This window comes from Podarcis gaigeae, assembly GCF_964106915.1.
Source record: "Podarcis gaigeae genome assembly, chromosome: 6".
Taxonomy (NCBI): domain Eukaryota; kingdom Metazoa; phylum Chordata; class Lepidosauria; order Squamata; family Lacertidae; genus Podarcis; species Podarcis gaigeae.
This window is the reverse complement of record NC_139682.1, coordinates 51141915-51159930: the sequence shown is the minus strand read 5'-3', so window position 1 is coordinate 51159930 and position 18016 is coordinate 51141915.

The window sequence follows — 18016 nt, the reverse complement described above, 5'->3', positions numbered from 1 at the left end:
AGTCAAAACAGCAAAAGGGTCAGGATTCCTTTTTTTATAGCATCAGAGTGCCCTTTGATTAAACTATTACCGGTAAGCTTTTTCATAACAGCAGCTAAGCTTCATTTGCTCATCTAACAGCATTTCATTGTTTCTCCTTTGCATTTGAACTATTTTGACTTGCATAGATAATAAAGCAGCCATTTATCAGCAATGTAGGAAGAGAATTGTTTGTACACTTAAGATGAGGAAAGTCCATATTCAGTTTTTCTGCCCAGTATTTTGTCTCTAGGTATGCTTCAGTGGAGTACATGAGAATCATAATTTTCATTGCAGATGGATCAGTTTAGAAGCTGATATTTGATGTCCTCTCATTGATCAGTCATACTTTTCAACACCAGTACATATGTAATTAGGTAAAGAATTTTTCAAGGTGGCATCCAACTAAACAGTTCACAAGGACTTTTAGCTACCCAATGGAACTTCACTCTTCAATCTCCTGAAGGTTTGAGGGTATCCCCAGAATAGTCTTAGAGGTTTTGCAGGACAGTAGAAGGGAAATTTCATTGCACAGCTAAAAGTCCTTGCAGAACTGTTTAGTTGTACAGATTGCCTATATGCACAATATCTTTGTCAGACTCTAAAAAGATAAATTATAGTACAAAACTGACATGTATGTCTGTGTAAATGGGAATGGTACTCTGCACCTGGTGCAGTAAATGCTAGGTTTGTGCACTGAAGACTAGGTACAATTTCAACTCTGCTTTGGAAAATAGGCTGATGCAGCTTGGATTACTTTGGAAGAGAGCAACTTCACATTGTGTCTGCAACAGAACCCTATTTAAGAAAATTCATTTCATGTTTCCTCATTTGCCTGTTATATCAATTTGTTGTTATAAAGCTGAGGAAAAAGCCTTGTACTGGTGTGGGAGAGGCATTCAGTCGTAAGAAGCAGGGTGGTCCAGAAACTTTGGAAGGTATTGAAGCAGCAATTAAAGCAGGGGTGCAGGACACTTATCCCTCTAGATGTTGCTGAACTATAACTGTTGGCCCCAGCAAGCATGGACAATGGCCAAAGGTTCCCCACACCTGTGTTAAAGCCTGAAAAGAATTGCATTCTTACACAATGAGCATTATATAGAACTGGGAACACACACAGGGGGAAATTAAACAGTCAATGTAGCCTTGATTCTTGTTTTCAGGAGCTGAATGAAATTCTGAAGATGGAATAAGCACCAAGGGATTGGTTCTATTGGATAGAATCCAGAAGGGACCTACAAATGATTAAATCATCTAAATGTTTCCCATATTTCCCTCTGCTGAAAACAAAGCATTTCAGAGCCAGTTCCTTGCCTATATTTCTGCCTGTACCATTAAGATCTGCCTTTATTGAGTTGCAGTTTCAAATGTTGGGTAAAAACAAAAAAATTCCAGTAGCACCTTAAAGACCAACTAAGTTAGTTCTTGGTATGAGCTTTCGTGTGCATGCACACAAAAGCTCATACCAAGAACTAACTTAGTTGGTCTTTAAGGTGCTACTGGAAGGAATTTTTTTTGTTTTGACTATGGCAGACCAACACGGCTACCTATCTGTAAATGTTGGGTAGTTATTACCACAATATTCCATACGCAGATAGACTATGTATATGCGGGCAATCACAATTAGAAGATACAGTACTCATTTTTTGTTATATTGCCCCTTACACACAGACCCAAGGAGTCACTTTCTAAAATCCTTGTTTGTTCAAGGAAGCAGTCTTCCCCTGATGGAGTGGGTTCACTGGTTACTGAGTGACTGCAATGCATTAGTGACTCATAAAGTGGCCCTTTTTGTGTTGGCGGCAAGGAAGATTAGGAAGAAAGAATCGGACAAAATAGCTGTGAACTGTAATGGGGATTCAGAGGTCTATGTCTGAATACACTTTGTGTAGTAGCGGAGTGCTCCCTGATTATAGTCTTGCTAGGAATTGATGGTTCTGTTTGTTTTAGCAGATGCCTTGATTTATATTTTGTATTTGAAATTGCCTGTGTTCCCATGTTTTTGTCATGGCCTTTGGCTAGCACAATAAGCCTACAGAACTGAGGAAAGAGCTTAGGAAGATCTTAATGCAGCACCTTTATGCTGTCCACTTGTTCCTCTTCCCTTGCCCCCAAACCTAGCAGTGGTTGTTGTACTGGGTTTACATAGCACCTGAATTGTGTGAAACACCTTAAGGGAACATGTTATGTTGGGGGAAAGTAGCCCCAGAGAAATGTGCTTCAAGAGATCATATAACGCTATTTCCTAAACCCTGAATGTGAAGGCAGAAAAGAGCAACCAAAATGATCAGGGATGAGGAAAGACTAAAATGTTTGGGACTTCCGTGCTTTTTTGTGTTTGTTTTTTAAACGACTAAAGAGAGGTCTTCACAAAAATAGTGTTCAGATAGTGGATATGGTTTAATTATAATACTAGAACTCATAGTCTAGTGAAATTGATCACTAGATTCAGGATATACAAAAGGAAATACTGTTTCTAATGGATGCAATTTACAGGATGTGGGGATGGCACTAGTTTGGATGAATTTAAAGGGGAACTGGAGAAATTCATGCAGGATAGATCTATCATAGACTATTAGTCATCATGGGTTTTTTAAGCTCCATATTCAGACGCAGTGAATGCTGGTTGCTGGGGAGCAATGGCAAGAGAGGGCTGTTGCCTTTATATCCTACTTGTGGGCTTCCCAGAGGTATCTGGTTGTGCCACTGGGGGGGGGGGGGGAGATGCTAGACTAGATGGACCTTTGGTCTGATCCAGCAGAGCTTTTTATGTTTTATGAGGTCTACCCCAGGATCTTTTATTTTGTGTTGTTATTAGACATAGAACGCAAACTAGTCAATGCGTTGTTTCAAGGGTTACTAGTGAACTTGCAAGCCACTCTAGGTACCCTTTTGGCTATAGAGTGAAATAAAAATGCTGGCCACAGAACATATATTTCAGGGAGAGAATATAATTGTGCGATCAAGGTTGGCATGGAATGTACGTGTGTGATATTGCACAGCAACTTTGGTTACAAAGAGCATTGTCATTCCCCAGTAAAGAATCAAGGTAGAGTGGTACAAGGTAAAAGAAATTGTGGATGGGAGAATTCAGGGGTACCATACGCTCCTAAATTCCTAGATCCGGTAACTCTTAGAATTTAATCAATGTTTGCAGTACAGTGGTACCTCGGGTTACAGACGCTTCAGGTTACAGACTCCACTAACCCAGAAATAGCACCTCGGGTTAAGAACTTTGCTTCAGGATGAGAACAGAAATTGCGCAGTGGCAGTGCAGCAGCAGCGGGAGGCCCCATTAGTTAAAGTGGTGCTTCAGGTTAAGAACAGTTTCAGGTTAAGAACAGACCTCCAGAACGAATTAAGTTCTTAACCCGAGGTACCACTGTATTAAACTGGATAGAAGGCACTGAACTCCTGGATTCAGATTATATTTTATGATAACCAGGCCAGTCTCCTCGTGAGTTAATCACCTGGGAAACTAACCATTAACCAAGAACAAAGGGAAAGTAATGGTCAAGGAGAGGAGGCCTTGTGCCAGACGCTTTTGAGAGGGGGCCATCCTTCAGCTCTGAGATAGTTAGAAAGACAAAGGCCAGAGTTTGAAATAGAGCAATGTTTAGGATTGGGTTTTCAGTGTTGGTTGTGATGTGAACTGGAGGAAAAAAGTTACAATCTGAAAAAAGTCAGCAAGCTGCAGAGTCAGAACCATGGCTGGTGTCTGTCCAGGGCTGCAGCTATGGGAAAGCAAGACCTGCATGGAGTGTCAATACGGTGAACCCTTCCATTGTAGGCTTAGGTTGTATATATGTGGAAATAAACGATATATCCTAAAGATACCAGTCTCCACTGTGCCTCATTCCAAAAAGGAAACACGGGTGCTTACCTGAAACCCCTGGAATCTTGCACTGCTCGGAGATTAGGGTGGCATGAAACAATATATTCTTTTAGTACTTTGTTAGATAGCATATTAATTGTTCTACGGGCTTTATTTTTGCCCCATTGCAACCCTGTGAATAAATCAATATTCTTCCATTTGATCACTGGAAAACTGAGGCACAAATTCAGGAAGTTCCCCAGGGACATATAGTAAGTCTACATCAGTGATATAACATGAACTATGATTTACGTACAATTCTGTACCCACTGGTTTCCAGCCTTCTTAGGATTTATGTTAATGTGATCACTAATCTCAAGCTTAATTTAAATATCTGTGTTAGTAGAGCTGGTAGATGTGTCACAGGACCAAAATGTGTTGGAAAACCTAAAGTGCCCAAATTGGGGATACAGTGGTACCTCGGGTTACAGACGCTTCAGGTTACAGACTCTGCTAACCCAGAAATAGTACCTCGGGTTAAGAACTTTGCTTCAGGATGAGAACAGAAATTGCACGGCGGCGACAGTGCAAGGCCCCATTAGCTAAAGTGGTACCTCAGGTTAAGAAGAGTTTCAGGTGGACCTCCAGAACAAATAAGTTCTTAACCCAAGGTACCACTGTAGTACAGTGAGAAGGATAAAGATGGGTTTTAGGAAGTGTTGGAGCTACTGTCCATCTCTCTGCTGTCTTCACACTTCAGTTGCCTCTGACCTCTCACTTTGATTAACGAGCTGACAATAGGGTATTGATAAGGAATTAACCTTGAGCCCTTCTTGCTTCAGTGTCAATAGACCAGGAGCCAAGTACACGCCTCTGATTGGAAATCTGTGTTATGTGCACAGAGATCTTGAGGAGCCATTGACATGTAAGGACAGAGATCCAGGGTTCAGGGGCAAGGAAGCAAGGCATGAATTCCAGCCTGGCGTGATGTGTGTGCAAATGAAGTTTTGCATACCCTAACCACTGTGTTTCAAAGATCCTGCTTGGTGCCTCATTTCCACTTCTCACCTACCCCTCCTCAGGTGCAGAAAGTCAAGGCTCATCCTGTTCATCAATTATAAAAGGGATGAAGGTGTGTGTATTTTAAAATATTTATTCAATAAGAAGTAGATTACATATGCATGTGTATATTGGCTATGTTTGGATGATTATCCATAGCTTCATAAGCTGTGGTTCATGCCGCCATGGCCACTGCACCTCCTCTCCTCCCATAATGTACCAGCCATTGTGTGAAGATCCTGACTTTCTTTAAGTCAGAGTTCCCTGTTATGTCCAAACTGAAGAATCTGGCTTGCTATCCTGGTTTGTTAGCATTAAGCCAGAATTCTCTGGCTCAGATATATGTAACTAATAACTCTGCCTTAATGCAAGCCAGGATGCTTGCAATGGAATTGGTGTGGAACAGAAGGTGAGCTGAGGCAAGGGAGGCACACATAGTGACAGCATTTTCCACATCTTTATAAATGCATGTGTTATGAAGCCATGGACAATAATTTGAACATGGCTTTTTTTTTTACAATCCGTGTTTAATTTGGGCTCCCACTGAACCTGTAGAAAACTAGCAATAACTGTGGTGTTAGGGAATGAGGTTGGAAATGCATAGGTCAGGGTTTGATAACAGAAATTACGGGCAAGGTTTAAGGAGTGGTACATGTCTTCCCTACCCACTTAACCCATATTTTTGAGCTTTCAGCAGGTACTGCTTGAACTTCACTGCCCCAAGGAAGTCTGAAAATTTAACAATAGAAAGAAAGTTGAGATCTGGAGCCAACATCTGTCTCATATTCAGGACTGCAGTGTACATCTAACTTATAGAATGTGCACAGACCTGATAATGTACAGTCGTACCTCGGGATAAATGTGCTTCAAGTTAAGTATTTTCGGGTTGCGCTCCGTGGTGACCCGGAAGTAATGGAGCATGTTACTTCTGGGTTTCGTTGCGCGCGCATGCACAGACGGTCAAAATGACGTCACGCGCATGTGCGGAAGCGGCGAAACGCAACCCGCGCAGACACGGGTCGCGTTCGCTTCAGGATGCGAATGGGGCTCCGGAACAGATGCCGTTCGCATCCTGAGGTACCACTGTATAGCATCTTATGACCTCTCGTTTGATGTTTTGCTTCCATTTGATTTGCTGCATTGCAAATCAATGTGGAATGTGACTGCTGTTTTTCAGATCATCCAAACCCATCATTTCCACCCGTTATGCACCCTTGCAGTCGTATCTGTAACCTGATCCCATTTGGGGATGGGGTATTTGATTTAGAACTCAGAGACACTCTTACCGTAAGCTATAGATGTGCTTGCCCTTGGATGAGTTTTCTTCTGTTTTGTGCCCCATAGTTATAATTTCTAAATGCATCTGTGTCTTTTCTTACGGAACACAATGAGATATCTTTGGAAGCTAGGTAGGAATTAGCTGTTGCAGATGCAAGCAGGACCTCTCGTATTTCAAGGACTTCATATCTACCCTGAACCAGATAAACTACAAGTCACTTTTATCTATTTTTACCCTACCTTTGAGATACAAAATGGCTTCCAAAGTGTCTCAAAGGGATAAATATACCAATAATAATTAAAATCCAGCACGTAATTGTCCTTGAGGAAGGGATTCTCAGCTGGGTGTGCGTTGAGGTATGATGCCTGGCTTCTACCTCCCCTTCCTTGATAGCTTAATGAGGCAGCCCAGGAGGCCCCCAAATGGCCACCCAGAGAACTGCGTGCGATGAGGGCAGCAGCAAACAGGTCCAGCATCAGCACATAGGCCAACTTAGAATCATAGAATTGTAGAGTTGAAAGAGGTCACGAGGGTCATCTAGTCCAATCCCCTGCAGTGCAGGAATCTTTTTGCCCAATGTGCGTCTCGAACCATGACCCTGAGTTTAAGAGTTTCATGCTCTACCAACTGAGCTGTCTGATACTGGGCACTATAGCATCCTTCCTTTCTTCTTACTTTGAAATACCATATTTTTCGCTGTATAACACGCACCCGACCATAACACGCACATAGTTTTTAGAGGAGGAAAACAAGAAAAAAAATACTCTAAACGAAACAGCGGATGTATGATTTTGTGGTTCATGCTGTGGCCACAGACATGTGATCTGACGGTGAGTTTGGAGTAGCCCAATGCAAAAATCCTGAGGATCCATGTGGATCCATGCTTTGTAACCACGTTTTTGCACCACTGCGGCCCCAGGCAACAGTGGGTGTGTGATTTTTTTTGGTGCAAGATGTAGCCATGGACATGCTATGTGATCTGATGGTGAATTTGGGGTGACCCAGTGCAAAAATCCTGAGGATCCATGTGGATCTGTGCTTTGTAACCATGTTTTAAGTGGGGAGGGAAGGAAAAGCACTCAAGGGACAAGGGACACGCGTGGGGTGGGTGGAGAAGGATGCTGTTAATAATGCAGAAGAGGGGTATAAGAGGAGAAGGCTCCTCTCCTCTCCCGCTTTGCTCCTTTAAAGCAAGCAGGCTCTCTGTCCCTCTCTCCTTCTCACTCAGCGGCTCTTCTCCCGCTTTGTTGTTTCAAAGCAAGCCACAGAGGAGGGAAGGAAGGGGAACCATGGATCCTCTGCTCACGATTGCAGCAGATCCCCCCGCCATCCGTAGGCATTCGCTCCATAACACGCACAGACATTTCCCCTTACTTTCTAGGAGGAAAAAAGTGAGTGTTATGGTGCAAAAAATACGGTATATGTTATAGTCAGGAAGCAGCTCAGCAGTCATATACACGGTTCCAGGTGTTCATTTTATTATTTTTACATTAAAAAGACACAACCTTTTTCTACAACGAAATGATAGTTATTCCCAAGTAAATGTGTTTATCATCAGGTAAGCAGAAGCAAACTGCATTGTATTTCTGTAGTTATGATAGTGCTGTGATTTAAGTGGATTTAAAATGTGAATTTGTAAATGCTCAGATTTGTTGTTGTTTAATCAGGGTTGACAGACTGTTTGGGGGAGGGCTTTGCTCTAACAAAACAGCAATTTAGAAACAGTTGAAAAACATGGAATTACAGCAGAGAAGAGAAATGTTAATTGTGTGCTTCAAAACTGCTATAATATATATGACTATTCAAAGGGTTTGACATGGCCTAGCAGCCGCACTAGGCTAGACTTGGATCTAGGCATGATGGACGAGTGCCTGGTTGCTGTCTCCACACCCTGTTTGCTTCTGCCACAAATACATGGATGTTTCAGTCTAGAGCTAATGCATTTTAGATTTTGTTTTGCATTGTGGATTATAATGAGTCAACAGGACCATAATTGTTATAGTATAAGGACATAGGTGCCATTCTCCCCCTAGAAACAGGATTTACATTGAGTGTGAAGCACTTTAGTTGGTAGCCATGGCTAGGGTCACTCTGCCCATGCCAATTAACTGTGGTTAGTGAGTCACTGTGCCTGAAGTACTTGACCAGAAGCCGATGAGCTGGTGGGTTGTGTGTGTGTGTGTGTGTGTGTGTGTGTGTGTGTGTGTATGGAAGTGGGATTTGAACATGCATTCTTCTAGTTCCAAGTGGGGTACCCTAAACCCCAGTCAGCTAAGAGTGTAGCTCTCTCCTCCCCTTGCCCTCCCATTTGCTGGTAGATAGAACAGCACAGAAGTCAGGACCCAGAGGCTGGACTGCCATGGCAAGGACGGTTTGTTTAATTAATTGTTTTGCCTGATTTCCATAACAAACTGGTGGCTTGTCCTCAGCGTGGCTCCCTCATTCATTACCGTTAATTAGATATGGATCTCCCGAATGGCGGCAGAGAGTGATGGACGAGCCTCCTGACACGTGCTATTATGCATTAGCATTTTCTCAATACATTCAATAGATCATCTCTCTCTTTTTGAAGATATTTTAAATAAAATATTAGCTGCTCAATCTGTGAGATTTATGTCCCTCCTCCCATCCCATGAATGCTCTATCAGGCTGGGCAGGAAGTAGTTAATTATTTATTTCAGCACCTCCATTTACATGCATCCAGGTAGTGACCAGAAATGTAGAGTGGATCTCTTTGCCCTCATTTGAACCCTATTATCTTTGTGGAGTGGGATGATTTGTCTAAAGCCACCTTGGGAGACAGTGGCAGCCCAAGATGTTAAATTCATCTGTCGTGTTTATGATCTCTTTTTTTCTTTCCTTATAACTTCCCTCATCTTTCTTGTTATTGTCGCTTTGGTTTTTGAATTATAATGAAGAATACTGATGCTAGTTTGCTACTTGGCTTCAATTCCTCAGGACTAGGTTTGAACTCCTGTCCCCATACTGTTTAATGTCGGGGCTTAGCCCTGGAACAAATGAAATCATGGTTGTTCTTCACAACCAGTCCTCTGCTGTCTTTGTGTGTGTGGGAGTGTCTGTCCCACCAATTGTCTTCCTCATTATTGTGAAACACACAAAAATTCCAGGACACAAAATGTTGGAGAGTGCCTCTGGCAGAAGTGGCACTACAACTGGATTTTGGCTGAGGCTAAGGAGGCAGTAATTTGCTTCTCATGTGGGTAATCCGAGGCAAGAATTGAAGCTAGGAATTTCCTTTCCCCCAAAACAGACCCACAGAAAGGTGGTTGGGTGCCTGTGTATGGGTGTCTTGGATCGACCTGTCTGCATGATGTTTGCACACTTGCAGTAATGGCGCCACCTCCATCTTCCAAGTCAGCAGAGCTGTTGACCTCCAGCCCCTGATTCCCAGCCTTTCTTTGACTTGGTACTGAGGCCCATGTAACTCTACACCTGAGCCTGTGTTCTTCTAATGTAAGCCCTTATAGATCTGTTTGGGCTGTGCCTGGGTCTCCATCTCTCAGGCCAGGGAAATGACAAAATAATGCAGCTGCCCTGACTTCATTACCAGAGTGTTTAACAAACCTGACACCCTCCTTCACTGCACTAAGTGTGACGTTAACCTTTGACCTCCCCAGGCTGTATCGACAGTGTCAAAGGACAGTCGGGACAGGCACATACCAGTCAATCTTAATCGGTTTCTCAGCTCTCAGCTGGGATCAGGGAACCATTAAAGACTAAGCAGGTGGTTTCAGGCAGCACTAGCAAAGGGTGAAATAGGAATATGGGCAATGCCTGTGCTGGCTAGTTTCAGAGTTTAGCTGCTTGTCCATCTCTTACAGCAATAACATCTTGTCCTTCAGAAAGGGGTGCCTCCTCTTTTCAACACAACTCAAGAAGATGTGTGAACTATCATCAAGAAATTGAATTGTGGTTATGAATCTGGTCCCTTTCTGTTCTTTCTCAGCATTTAGAGACTGATAGCTTTAGTCCTGGAGGTGTCAATTCTCTAAAAGGGGTTGTCAGAAAACTCAACAAATATTTATTCTTAACTCAATCAGCTTACCGCCCTCAGATTGGCTTCGTGTGTGAACGTGTGACATACAACATAATAGTCTAGTATTGCCGTGACCAAAGGGAATTATGGCTATTCTAGGACTTTAGGAAGGTGATGAAAATAGGAGAAATTGAGAGGAAAGGCTGTGCTATAAAGGTTTGAAAGGATGAGGGAACAGGCATGGGTTGATCTCTAGAAAAGAAGAATGAGTGTCGATGTGAATAGTTTTGAGAGGTAAATGCCCCAATTGGGCAAAGGCAATGCACATGGAGAATCAGGCTTCCATAACCACAGTTGGCGCGGAGGCACATTCAGTGCTTATCTGATCACCGTTTAATTGACTAGATGAGTCTTTTGATGTGCGTGGAAATGAGCATCCGCTTTTGGGGCATTATCGGTATGTGCCCAGCTGAACTGGAGACCAAAGTGGTGGTGGTGTTTATTTCTGCACTAGGAATTCTAATTAATGCAAAGTTACAAGGAGGTTACATGCAGAATAGATTGAAGAAGTAGAAAAAAAAGTGGTGGGTATCCGGAACTGGAAATATAAAAAGCATCAAAAGCCCATCATTGATACATGTGGTTTCCAACACTATAGTATGAACAAGTCTCTTGTTGAGTTTGGTTTGAAGTTTTAACTGTTGATATTTTACAATGCAGTGTAAATAAGATAATAATAATATTGTGATGGTATAAAATCCCTAGCAATTTGACAGTTGTTCAGCATTCTTAAACGTCAACATATTGGCAAAAAACAACAGTAATTTTTGAGAAAATAGTTCTTCTATTAGTGGGCAAATGCACAAAAACTGCTACGTTTGTATACAGCAGTAATCACTCTCACTGTTTGCTTACTGAGCTGCGAGATGCAAAGGGTAGCAGTTTCTGTCATCTCTTCTTGCCTTTCAAGTGCTTCTCATTGTCAGAAATATTTCGGAGTTGAACATAATTTTTAAAGTCATCCCTCCTCATCTTTCAGTGACTCTGATTCTCAATATGCATTCATTTTCTTTAGAATTTGCCTGCAACTGTGGGCAAAGGGCCACTAGAGAATTCTTTGAGGATGGTTGTCATCTGTTCAGTTAAAGGGACTTTGCTCAGCTCCCCCCGCCTGCTTGCCTTCCCTTAAGATCCTATGGACTCACAGTTAATTCTGAGCCATCTCTTTGTCTTGCATGATGACTCATAGCTCTTCATAAAGTATTTCTTAATTTAAACTTGTTGCCATTATATTTCTCTATAATTTCAAGGAATTTTGCCCCCGATTGTCCCTCATGTTAAAATCCAGGGGTTAAACGAGACACTTGCTTCATCTGCCCATGGCATGCATTATATTTGACACTTGTTTATTTCTTAATTATACTAATACCCACACTTCCTCCTATTGGAGCCCAGAGCAGTTGACAACCATCTTAAAACCATACAAATATGCCCACTTATCTGATGTCTTTATTGAAGCTGTGATATTAGGATGACCATGGGAGGACTGAAAACATCTTAGACTTGCAAAGATTAAGCCTTGCTTTTAAATGAATGTTTATAATTTAATTACGATTTAAAAAATATTAACCTGAAAAGTCAGTGAGGTTCTAATATGTCCTACCACAACACCTTTTGTCATCTTTCAAGAGTTGCTACCTCTTTTCTGGCAGGACTTAAGCTTTCAGTTGCTGTATGATAAGCAGACATTCATCAGGTCAAGCTTTTCCTGGTGTGTGGATTCAGTAGTGGAGGGAAGCATCTTGCTGCTTGTTATCCAGCTCTTAAGGATACAGGAACTGTACCAGAAAAAGAAATTTGACCAGCCTATGTCTTGCTGCTATTGATGAATACAAATGAAATGCTTCCTGTCATAGGAGCCAACTCCTAGGAGCAGGTCCCTTTGCCCCTCCTAAAATATTTGAGGGGGCCGGGCACAACAGAGTTGGTGGGCATTGCCATTCAAATGGTGTGTGTGTGTCTTGTGACCAATTATGTGGGGTGGGGTTACCTGCCCCCCATATTTTATTCAGGTTGGCACCCCTACTCTCTGTACCTATTGCATGGTAATGCCTGGTGATTTTGTGTCTAAGGCAGGGATGGGAAACATGGGACCTTGTAGATGTTGCTGGACTCTTACAGTCTCTGCCTTTGGGCTGGGGAGCAGGGCAGTGGATGCCCCGGGCCACCTGATCTCTTCACCCTTCTGCTGCTTGGACTCCAGTCTGCTCACTCCTTTCCATTTCAGGTGTCCTTGTTGCACTGTGCCTGCCTAAACATAGCTACTGTGTCTCTTTGGGGGCACAGGAGCAGTTGCCAGAGTGGCTAAAAAAAGAAAAGGCAGGCAAGTCAGCTGTTGTGCTGCTTCTGGATCTTAGCATACCACAACTGAAGCTTTTGTTAAGGGCACATAGGCTGTAATCCCAGGCACACTTACTCCGGAGTAAGACCCATTGGAATAAATGGGACAAACTCCCGAGTAAATGTGCACAAGTTCAATAGGAATGGGGAATTTGTAGCCCTCCAGATGTTGGTCTGTCATTCCTACCTATGCTTGTTGCGGATCATGGGGGCTTGAGATGGGCAGATGAGGGAAGAGTGGGGGCTGCAGGTTGTGCTGTCCTGCAGCGCCCTTGTCGGGTGGTGTGTGTGTGTGTGTGTGTGTGTGTGTGTGTGAGAGAGAGAGAGAGAGAGAGAGAGAGAGAGAGAGAGAGAGAAGTTAACGATGGTGGCAGCCGCCCTGCTGCTGGTTCCTTCCTAACAGCCTTCCTGTAATGGTTGCGTGTTCTGCAGTGGCACCAGTGGGCCTGTGAGGAGGAGAGGGTGGGGAGGCTGTGCATAGCCTTCTAAAATAATTTTTGCATTACATTTTGTTTAATAAATACATTAAATCTACTGTGTATATTAAATAATATTAAGTATATTGCACATACAGTGGTACCTCTGGTTATGAACTTATTTCATTCCGGAGGTCCGTTCTTAACCTGAAACCATTCTTAACCTGAGGTACCACTTTAGCTAATGGGGCCTTGTGCTGCCGCCGCACAATTTCTGTTCTTATCCTGGGGCAAAGTTTTTAACCCGAGGTACTACTTCCAGGTTAGCAGAGTCTGTAACCTGAAGTGTTTGTAACCCGAGGTGTTTGTAACCCAAGCTACCGCTGTATTTTAATTTGCAATTTGAAAATTTAAGTTCAGTGGCCTGTGAGTTCTGTGTCGAAGTACCCCCTTGGTCTGAGAGGTTGAACCACCCTGATGTAGTCTCTTTTGCTGACTGCAATTTCTCTTGCTTTGAAAGACTGTTCTTACCAGCAGATGTCAGCATTGATCCACACACAAGACTCACTAACACTTCCACTACTCTGCATTTGCCCTGTGGTACAGTGCATAGAAGCACGGGAGGCCCTGGGATATTTGATGTTGAGCAACATGAGCTAGCCCGACTTTGATGGATGGTAAGGTGGTCCTCCCATATTCTGAGCCTTTCTGTGTGTGATCTGCTTTCATCTGCATGGATCTGTTTTCTCTGGTCAACCTTTCTGCAACTCTGGAGGAGTCAGGAGGTGAATGTTAACTCCTGGAACACTCTCTGCTCCTCCCCCCCCCCCATACACCAGCCTGATATTTTTCAGAATGCAGCATGGTGATCTGAAATAACAATTGTGGTCTATAGGAGTATGTTCTGACAAAATCTTGATGATAATGGGGAATCTGGTAGTAGGGGTCTGTTGAGGGGGATTGCAACATTAAAATAACCTCTTCTCTTTCAAACATGGGGTGAGCATGAATACAACTTTGTGGTTTTGTTGGCAGCAGGGGCTATAAAGACTGTACCTGTTCAAATGACCCTGGCTCAGAGGGACTGTGCCTGAGCATAATGGAGCAGCAGCTCCAGGGAGCTAACTACCTATTGATACTGAGCATATGAATGGGAATGAGAGAGCTGCTTTCTTTATGACCCGATACAGTTTTTATTGTGTGGAATTAGATCTTGAAAATAAACTCCCCAACCCACAATCACAAGGGCTTAAGGGAACATATATCAGCAGGGAACTATGTGCCGGGGAGGCTGGACGACGAGGTAGGCATGTGGCTGAAGGATTCTGGAAGGAGCAGCAGTCCCTTGGCCTGTCTCTCAGGCCTTCTTATGGGGCACCATGGAGCCAGACTTGGCTTGATGGAGGTTTATTCCCAAGATCTAATATCTGCCCACTTCCTTAAAAATTCTCAGAGTTTAAGAGAGAGAGCAGGTGTTTCTCATATATTTTGGGGGTATTCCTAATTTGATATAAAGAAGCTGTTTGGTGCCAGTGACCCAGTTGGTGAGCACAGCAGGATATTAACTACTCAGACCTCAAAAATAGAATAAGACAAACCCAAATACTTCCCTGGTCTTTTTTTTAGCTACACCTTTTGGTAGGATGATTTAAATTATGACTGCTAATGTGAACATTAAACTAAGACTGTTAATGTTCACAAATGTACAAATAATTACTTGAAGCGAAAGCTTAGCACTAAAAGGAGGGGTACAAAGGTTCAAGCCTCCCTGGAAGTCATGGTTGGAACTGATAGTCCTGTTTACTCCTCGCAGATGCATGATGAGTCTAGTGCTGATTTACTAAAGGAGACCCTAAGAAGAATCTGAAAACTGCCTTTCACTGAGAGAATAAGGAGTTGTGTGAGAGAATTTAGACCCATATTATGCACTAATGATCTACACAGAATTGGAGTAAGTAAAGTGATGAGTTCACCTTAGCTTGCCAGTAAAATTGCACACCTGACATGCTTTCACTATCAAGGTGCAGCCTCACTGTGGTAATTTGAGGGATTGAATAAACTTGTGCAGCTCATCCACTCCCCAGAGGTCACATGCTGGATCAACCCTCTTCAGTGCAGCTGTTAAAAGTTAACAGAAGCCTTGTTCTCTATTGCATCTGCTCACCCGTCTCCCTATATGGTTGGTGATGACCCAGAAAAGACTTTGCTGCTTCCATGGCTTCATGCTGTTGAAAGGAGGACTTTCTAAGGTAAGAAGAGTGATTTTTTTCTTCCTGAGTTGCCAAACTAGAAGCACAGGCATGTGCTGTACAGACACAGCCTTAGTACCATGGTGAAATCCACTCAATATTTTGGTTTGGCTGAATTCCTACTCAAACCTTTATTTCTCCCCAGTTTGGAGAACCTGTATCCTACTCTGTTTGCACTGGTTTGTAAAGGTTTGTACTGTTAGGAGTGCATCACTCTGGTTACTGGGTGATAGGAAAATAAACAAGAGGGTGAGTTCACCTGGGATGGGGCTTTGTTTGCCCCAAGGGCAGCTGACCATTTGCTGGACAAGCGGTTCCAAACAAGGAGGGCTAGATGAGGCAGTTATTGCACTTTCCAAACTCACTCACAATCCAGTGTGTGCAATGTGAAGTCATAAACGCTTTATGGATAGTCAATACTAAGATTTTTCTCGCTCTGCCCCATAAACTGGAAAATCCTCCTCTCCCACCCCTTTGGCTCTAGGGAGCAACAAAGCCCAGGACAGATATTAAAACAGTCACATTTCAGGAATCAACTGCTGCTGCCCGACCTTGATCTGCTTAGCTTGTTATTGCTCTTGATGGTGCCTGGGATTTGAGAAGTAGCTCTGAATTTCAGATTGTGCCTCTGGTTTCTGAAATGTTGTCACTTTGGAGAGGCAAGATAAGAACTGGTGTACTGGAAACTCCTTTGGATTCTAAACTCCTCTGAGTAGGTTGTTTGGCATTTGCTGTTAGCTTTGATTCTGCTGCCAGTCCTGAGCCAGGTGGCAGCCCGGGCCTGACTCTGCAAGGCTCAGGGTGCAATCCACCTCAGCGCCTAGTGGATCAAGGCGTTTGGATGTTGCTGAGGGGTGCAGGGCCTGTCAGCAGCATCAGCCTGGCTTTGCAAGGTGTGGGGTGAAATCCACCCCAGCACTTAACCAAGTGGAGTTGAATGGTGCTGCTGATTTGCATCTTGTAAATAATTATCTACTCAGAAGAAAGCCACACTGTGTTCAGTGGGCCTTACTCCCAGGTAAGGGTGTGTGAGACTATAGTGTTTTATGTAGGCAGCCAGGGCTCCTCCGCATGACAAGATCTTTTTGCACCAGGTCAGTGAAGACCACTTGCTTTTTAAAATTCTCCCATATATACAGAACTCCCTGTGCGCCTTTGGACTGAATCTGTAGGTTTCCTCCTCTGTGTCAAATAAGTGTTGTTTATTTTTTATAATACATGGAAGATGGATCTGCCTCGGTAGGTTCTGGACTCTCCTTCCTTGGAGGTTTCTAAGTGTTGGAGATAAGCAGTGTCCAGTGCACAGCGGAATGATGAAAAGTACGTGCCAACATGCTCTATATTACTTTATTTACACTTCAAAGCTGGTAATTTACAGAAAAACATTTTCCCTCTGCCGGAGCAGAGAAAGGCATCCTCTCTCCTCTAAAGCACGGAGAGAAGCACACACTGAACTGCAAAGAACAGTGAAAAAAACAGGAAACCAGTGTACGTCACATCCAGTCTCCTTTCCCGTGAGAAAACCCAATAGCACTTGACTGTGGAATGTAAACATTGTCTTGTGACAAGCACTTCGCTGCTCAGTGAAGGAAGCAGAAACCAACATCCTCCCCCTTTCTGTGAACATCACTGGGCAGCGTGTTCGTACAATATCAGTACAAACCCAACTTCTGCACATAGGTACAGTGTTGATCCCTTGATACAATCTTGGACAATACATCAGCAGGAATTTCATTACCTGGCATATAGGACACCGTTACGAGTCCCTTTTGAATACGTTCCCTAGCATGTTGCAACTTCAATTGCAAGTGCTTCGTGCTTTGCTTACAACCTTCAGAATTCAGCAAAGCCAAATATGCTTTGTTGTCCTGGTAAACCTGGATTGGACATTTGACAGGAATTTTTATGTCTTTGCACAATTGTAACAACCATTCACAATCCTTAAGTGAATAAGACAGTGCATTCAGTTCAGCTTCACAAGTACTTAAGCTAACTGTTGTTTGCTTCTTGCATGACCAATCAAATAGACCCTGATTGTACTTATAGCAAACTCCAGACGTACTTTTCCTGTCTGTAGTGTCACTTCCAAAACTTGCATCTGCAAATATCTCAAGACCACCAGACTTCTGATTGTTAAATCTCAGTCTGTAATGCATAGTGCCTTTCAAATACCGCGCTATGCGTTTCAGAGCTTTCCAATCCTTAACAGTAGGATTGTTGACTTGTCTGCTTAGCAAATTACAGCTAACAGCAATGTCAGGTCTTGAACATCTGGCAATGAAGTTTAGCTTGCCTAGCACACTTCTGTACAGTGTAGTATCAGAAAATGCTTCTCCAGTGTCATCTACCTGATAACCTGTTGTCATCGGTGTGTCTACAGGGTTAGCATCCATCAGGTTTAGTTTGCTTAACACATCAGCAATTTTACGTGACTGGTGTACTAGAATGTTACCATCTTGATCTCTCTCTATTTCCAGAGATAGGTAGTTGTTTACCTCACCAAGATCTTTCATGTCAAAGTGCTCTTTCAATTGAGCTAGGGCATTATTGTACATTGTGACATCCTTCCAAAAGAATAAAAGATCATCAACATAAAACAAACAATACAGTTTCTTTTGCCCCTCTTCTTTGACAAATACACATGGATCAGCTTTCCCTTGCTTAAAACCTAGAGAAAACAATACTTCAGTGAGTTTTGTGTGCCAACACCGTGCACTTTGTTTGAGACCATAAAGGGACTTCTTCAGAGCACAAACAAATCCCTGTTTTACCTGTACGCCATCA